At 35.4% G+C, this 7,631-nt stretch overlaps 1 non-coding gene across 1 annotated transcript; it reads left to right on the top strand.

The window, feature by feature from the left end:
• The first annotated feature begins 345 nt into the window (after positions 1–345).
• Positions 346–452, top strand: LOC121205303 (small nucleolar RNA R71). Its single transcript, XR_005900387.1, has one exon. It is a non-coding gene; the product is annotated as a small nucleolar RNA R71 (small nucleolar RNA).
• Positions 453–7,631: the final 7,179 nt, after the last annotated feature.

Below are 7,631 nucleotides of genomic sequence, written 5' to 3'. Positions count from 1 at the left end.
TCATAGGGTGGGTATTCTGAATTGCTGGATCCACCTCCATTTACTTCACACTGTATTACTGGATGAACCTGTGAAAAGCCAAGAAAACCATCAATTTTTCTATTCAAAAGTTCTACCTAATTAGAGAGCATGATGACCAAATCGAAGTTAAAAACGTCGGCTATTTTTGTTGGTTTTGTCCTCATAACTTGCCACTGATAATTATTCAGTGACATCTCTTCTATAAATTCATAAGCATCCTCAGGTGTCTTATTATTGATAGTTCAACCAGCAGCTGCGTCAATCATCTGTCGAGTCGAAAGATTCAAGCAATTGTGAAACGTTTGAACCTGTAGCCAGAGTGGTAACCCATGGTGAGGGCATCTTCGCAAAAAGTCATTGTATATTTCCCATGCATCATAGAGTGGTTCTAAATCCATCTGCACAAAAGAGGATATATCATTTCGTAATTTGGTTGTTTTAGCCAGCAGAAAATATTTTAATAAAAACTTTTCGGTCATTTGTTCCCAAGTAATGATTGACCCTCGTGGTAACGAGTTCAACCACTGTTTAGCCTTATTCCTCAATGAAAAGGGAAACAACCGAAGGTGAATGCATCATCAGAAACGCTATTGATTTTAAAAGTGTCGCAAAACTCTAAGAAATTCGCCAAGTGAGCGTTGGGATCCTCGTCCTGCAAACCATCAAACTGAACAAACTGTTGGATCATTTGAATGCTGTTAGGTTTCAGTTCAAAATTATTCGCAGCAACAGTGATAAACTATAATTTATACATATTTTTTCCCATTCTTAGCACATTTTATGGATGATTTCTCCTTAGATTTGGTGAATTCGATGCTCCTAATCTTTTAATTTCATGTTTTACACTTAGGTGAGCATAGGAGAGTAAAATGACTGAGAAACGGACCAACATAGAAGATCAACACGGCCTAGACTTTCTCACACGAGCGTGTCACACGGTCGTGTCCCTTTGGCAGGATTGAAGCATGACTTACATGGGTAGACTACACGCCTGTGCCTATTCAACAGCCTTGACCACGGGCTGGAGTAATAGCACACAGGCTTGTCCCTGCCGAGCCCAAGTATAACTCTATTAGGAAAAAGCCAATTTTGGGGGCTCTTAGCCATTCTAAAACCTATTTAAACACCTGAGGAGGAACTTAGAAGAAGGACGGAGAGTAGGAAGCAAGGAATTACTCAAGAAAAGCCGATTGATCCATCTCAGAAGCTGGATTCATCATCAAGATTGAAGATCTCCCGTTAAGTTCCTTCAGGAGTTTTGGGGTTTTCTTATGTTTTGTTATCTTTATGCTTTTGAGATGTTTTCTTTCATAAGTATGAACTAAAACCCCTAAATACCTAAGGGGAATGAAACCTAAGATGGATCTTGTTATTATTATCTGAATTGTATGATAAATATTTGATTTATTCTTAATTATGTGTTCTTAATTCTTGTTTTAATATTCCAGGATATTGATTCAAGTTAACGTTCTTATTTAGAGGAAGAATAGACCCTGTCTAAGAGTAAATTTGTCGTAATTAAGCGGAGTTGATTGCGCGCCTAGAGATAGGGTGACAAGATTTTGTCGAATTAGGGTAAAACCTAATAGGGGAATCCATAGATCGAGTTAATGCAATTCTAGGGTGTTAATTCGAAAGAGATTTCAATTATTCAACCTAGGGTTAGACGTTATTAGTCTCGAGAGAGATAATAATATAACTTAAGGATTTTTACGGATCAAATCAAATGAATAAATCATCTAATTCAGAGTCAAATAACAAGTGAAGTCTAGGTGGAATTTTCCTTAGGTATTGTCTTAATCAATCGGATTTTCTAAAAAGTATTTTCCCAAATTTTCTTTCTGTGCATTCTTAGTTAGTAATTAGTTTAGATAACCAAACCTCTTGATTTTTAGGCTAGATAATAAAAAGGAAGTAAATACTAGTATTCGTAGTTCCTTTGGGTTCGACAATCCGGTCTTGTTGAACTATACTACTATTCGATAGGTACACTTGCCTTAATCATTATAATAAGTTAGTCTTAAGAACGATTCATTTATAAATTTTTAAAACCTGTCACGAATATCACGTATCAAACAACAGGCCTAACTATGCTCGATTCAGTTCCTGTTAAAGAAGGTTTAGCGTAATCATACATAGTATGCAGAGCAGGATTCTGATTAACAGCAATCGCAAGAGGTAGCGGATTTTCTTGGTTTTCAGTCATCTCCTCGGTTGTGGTTGAAGTATTGTCCTCTTGCTCTTCCTCTGTGTATCTTAAGCTTCGCCTTATATTTCTATGGTTTTTACGAATTGTGCGATCGATCTCACTATCAAACAGTAATGGTCCCGACGGGTTTCTTCTAGTCATACACTATAAAAACCTGCCAGGAACGAATAAAAGAACAAATAGAAAAGAAAATAAAAATTTAAATTGCAAATAAAGTAAAATGGCTAAAGTAATAAAAATCGAGTGTTCCTAATATCTTAGTTCCCCGGCAACGGCACCAAAAACTTGGTACGTGATATTCATGACAGGTTTTAAAAATTTATAATTAATCGTTCTTGAAACTAACTATTATCACGATGAAGGCAAGTGTACCTATCGCACAGTAGTATAGCTTTAGCAAGATCGGATTGTCGAACTCAAAGGAACCAAGAGTACTAGTAATTACTTTCTCTTTATTATCTAGCATAAAAATTAAGGGATTTGTTTATCTAAACTAATTAACTAAACTAAGAGTGCACAGAGAGAAATCGGGGAAAAGCTTTTGGGAAAATTCGATTGATTAAGACAATACCCAAGGAAAAATCCACCTAGACTTCACTTGTTATTTGACATTGAATCAGACAATTTATTCGTTTGACTTGATCCGTAGAAATCCCTATGTTATAATATTATCTCTCTCGAGACTAATAACATCTAACCCTAGGTTGATTAATTGAAATCTTTTTCGAATTAACGCCCTAGTGTTGCATTAACTCGATCTATGGATCCCCTTATAAGGTTTCACCCTAATCCGACAAAATCTTATCACCTTATCTTTAGGCGTGCAATCAACTCTGCTTAATTACGACAAATTTACTCTTAGACAAGGTCTTTTCCTCCTCTGAATAAGAGCATTAACTTGAATCAATATCCTAGAATATTAAAACAAGAATTAAGAACACATAATTAAGAACAAGTCAAATATTTATCATACAATTTAGATAATAATAACAAGATCTGTCTCAGGTTTCATTCTCTTTAGGTATTTAGGGGGTTTAGTTCATACTTATGAAAGAAAACATCTCAAAAGAATAAAGATAACAAGACATAAAGAAAACCCAAAACCCCTGAATGGAAATTGAAGGGAGATCTTCAATCTTGACGATGAATCCAACTTTTGAGATGGATCAATCGGCTTCCCTTGAGTAATTCCTTGCCTCCTACTTTGTGTCCCTATTCTAAGTGCCTCCTCAGGTGTTTAAATAGGCTTAAGAATACCTAAGAGCCCTCAAAAGTGGCCTTTTCCGAATAGGACTATACTTGGGCTCGGCAGGGACACACCCGTGTGCCACTCCCGTGTGTGATTGCTCCAGCCCAAGGTCAAGGCTGTTGAATAGGCACGGGCGTGTAGTCTATCTGTGTAAGTCGTGCTTCGATCCTGCCAAATGGACACGACCATGTGACACCCCGTGTGAGGAAGTCCAGGCCGTGTTGATTTCCCATGTAGGTCTATTTTCTCCGTTTTTAGCCCGTTTCTCGCTCTTTTTACTCTCCAGTGCCCACCTAAGTATAAAACATGAAATTAAAGAATTAGGAGCATCGAATTCACCAAATCTAAGGAGAAATCATCCATAAATGTGCTAAGCATGGGATAAAAATATGTATAAATTACGGTTTATCAAATTCATAGTGAAATGATGAAATAAGGAATTCTATAAATTGATATGGGTTTATACATAATTTGGCTAGCTTAGTATGTGGATGAAATTGCATGAATGTCAATTTACGGGCTTAAGTACTAAATTGTAAAGAAGTTAAAATGTTAGGGGAAAATTATAATTATGCATAAATGTGGTTTACAAATTGAATTGAATAATTCAGATTAATTGAAACACTTAATTGAGTATAATTATTTATTTAGATAAAGATAAATCTCAACCAGATTTAAATTGAGGAAAGGCGAAAGTCACGAATTAGTCGATTGTACTCTTACGCACTAGTTGTTGATGTAAGTTCATAGTATTTAAATGTATAATTGAACTTCCATATGTATTTTTATCGTATAATTAAGTAATTAAGCGTTATGTAAATTATGCACCTGTTTGTATTTCGGTACCCCTGATTGCACATACGTGCCACTATATGTACTTCAGTGCCCCTGATTGCACATATATACCCCTGTATGTACTTTGATACCCCTGATTGTACATACGTGCCACTATTTATATTTCAGTAATTTCAATCAAGAAAAATAAGAGTTGCATTTATTCGATGCAAAGTTAATAAATTTGTTATGTTCTTACTGAGCCCTGTAAGCTTATACATTTTTTTTTATGTATCGTTTTGTAGATTATATTTGCTGACCTTTGGATGGATCGCTCAACTCACACTGCCCATCATTTTTGGTAGCTCTTGAACTCTTTAGGGATGTGGCATGTATATGTGGCTATATATATATGTATAGTTGTTTTGGTATAAAGTAGGTGACTAGATACTTTTCTAAGTTTGTGAATATAAATCTTTTGGTACAATATAATGTTATGAAAGTAAACACTTGTGAATTTTTTTGGTTGCTGATGAATTAAGTTATTATGTTTGGTTTATAAAAAATGGTATATTGATTAGTGTGCTTTTGTCATATTGATGCTTAAAGGTTTTGGTATGGATATGACCAATTTGGTATGTTTGAATTGTAGTAAATTATGAAATGTTTAAGTATGTTTTATCTTTATGATTGATGTGCCTATATGGCATATTGGTTGTATGGATTGTTAGTTATTGTATAAATCTTTTTATGAAGGTTTTAGACATGTTTATAGGTCTTGAGCATTTGTGTAAAAATGCCTAAATTTATGCTTATGAAGGGTGAAAGAAATGGCTTGATTCTAGCCATTTTCTTGTCCACAAGGCCATGTGACACAACCATGTGTCCCTTATAGGTTTCAAAGAGTAGCAAGTCCGGCAGTTACATGGCCTGGCATAGGGGCGTGTGAGGCCATTTCGAGAGTTATATGGCTGTGTGACCCCTACAGTATGAAATTTTCTAACTTTTCCTTATTGATTCAAATGTTTTCATTTTGGTCCCGTATCGTTCCTAAAGTTTTTTTATGGCCTCGAGGGCTCAAATAAGGGACAATATGCATATGTTTGAATGGAATACAATGTGATTTTTGAAATGTTTTGAAATAAATGTTAAAGTTTTAAATTTTTTGGTAATGTTCTGTAACCCTATTCCAGCGACAGATACGAGTTAGGGGTGCTACATTTAGTGGTATTAGAGCTATGATTTTTTCGATTCTAGGACTAACATAGCGGAGTAAGATTCAATATATACATGCCACATATACCCCGTGATAGTGTGATGCTTTTGATCTGTTCTAATATTTTATTTCTTATAGATTTAAGATGTCAGCTAAATCAAATTGAGTCATAGTTAATGAAACTGAAAGTAGTATTCAAGCTTCGAACCCTAAGGTAAGTAACAGTGTGCCTGTTCCCCAATTTATTGGTGATGAGTTGAAAAATATGTTTATGGGAATGATGAACCAATGGTTCAACGACTTTAAGCAAGCAAATCTTGCAACTCCTCCTCCTCTATCCCCTGTTGTGCCACATCTGGCACCCCTGAATACTACCAACCTTGTACCTACATCGGTTACTCAGGTATCCATAAATAAAATTAAAAAATATGGAGTGGAAGAGTTCAGAGGTACGGTAGATAATGATCTTTCTAAACCCAAGTATTGGCTATTAAACACAAACAACATTTTTGTGGAGTTATTGTGCAGCCCTGAAGATTTCTTAACATGTGCGGTGTCCTTATTGAAGGATGAGGCGTATCTATGGTAGGATATTTTGAGCACGATGGTACCTGATGATCGGGTTATTTGAGATTTCTTCTAGAATGAATTCAACAAAAAAGTATGTTAATCGGTTGTTTATCAATCGAAAAAAGAAAGAATTTCTTGAGTTAAAACAAGAAAATCGGATTGTAGTTGAGTATGAATGAAAATTTGTGCAATTAAGCAAGTATGCTCATAACATCGTATCAAATAAAAAGGAAATGTGTGTCAGATTTGAAGATGGGTTGAATGATGAGATTCATTTGGCTGTAACAACATTAAAGTTACGAGAATTTGTAGAACTTTCTAAGTGGGCTCAGAAGGTTGAAGCGATTTGTAAAAGAAAACGATAGTTAGATTCGAGATTTAGAGATTATAACAAGAGAGGGTCATTCAAGCTTGCTCAATCATCTTCCTCGAAGAAATTTAAAAATGACACAAGTTGGTCAGCTGCTCCTTCAGAGGTTGTTAACAGAGAGAAATCGAGACAAAATAATTTCCAGTCAGTCAATACTCCGGCGGTAAGTGTTGAAAGTGTAAGAAATGTGGAGAGAATCGTTTCAACGTGTAATGAATGCAATAAAAGACATTTTAGAGAGTGTCGATCAAAATTGAAAGCTTGTTTTCATTGTGGGTCTACTGACCACTTTCTTTGTAATTGTCCTAAGAAGCAAAGTGATTTCGGGAATCAATCAAAAAAGCTTGAAGCAACTTTTCAAAGGGGGAGACGATCTAGAAATGCTAAAAATACTACTCCCGGTCAAGGAAAAAATAGTGAGATGAATGAACGGTCGAAAGTGAGAACACCTGCTAGAGCGTATACAATCCGAGTTCGAGAAGAAGCTACTGCTCCAGATGTTATTTGCAAGAACTTTTTCTCTCTTTGATATTATTGTATATGCATTGATTGATCCTAGATCAACTCATTCGTATACATGCACTACATTAGTAGACAAAAATAAAATACATGTTGAAATCATTGAATATACTGTTAAAGTTACGAATCCTTTGGGTCAGTGTGTTTTAGTTAATAAGTTGTGTAGGTCTTGCTTACTAAAAATTTGGGGTTACGATTTTCCCGCTAGAAAATATATTATGCTTCAATTTTAGGATGGTAAACGAGTCCGAATTGAATCAGACAGATTAGATGGTACATCTAGTATAATCTCTACTATAACGGTACAAAAATATGTTAAAAAGGGTTCTGAAGCATATCTTGCTTATATAGTTGATTCCAAGTTTCAGAATTGAAACTAGAATAGATTTCGGTGGTATGTGAGTTCTCGGAAGTGTTTTCAGAGGAGCTACCAGGGCTACCTCTGACTTGAGAGGTTGAGTTTGGAATAGAGTTGATGCCGAGAACATCCCTGATATCGATAGCTTCGTACAGAATAGCACTTACAAAATTGAAAAAGTTGAAAGCACAATTTCAAGAGTTGACAGATATGGCATTGCTCGACCCAGCTTTTCCCATTGGGGTGCTCTTGTTTTATTCGTTAGGAAGAAAGACGAGTCTATGTAGTTATGTATCGATTATAGACTATAACAGCCCAGTTTTAGCTAAATTGGAATAGTGGTTT

The sequence above is a fragment of the Gossypium hirsutum genome, chromosome A08, assembly GCF_007990345.1.
Source record: "Gossypium hirsutum isolate 1008001.06 chromosome A08, Gossypium_hirsutum_v2.1, whole genome shotgun sequence".
Taxonomy (NCBI): domain Eukaryota; kingdom Viridiplantae; phylum Streptophyta; class Magnoliopsida; order Malvales; family Malvaceae; genus Gossypium; species Gossypium hirsutum.
This window is presented reverse-complemented; position numbering and strand designations above follow the sequence as displayed.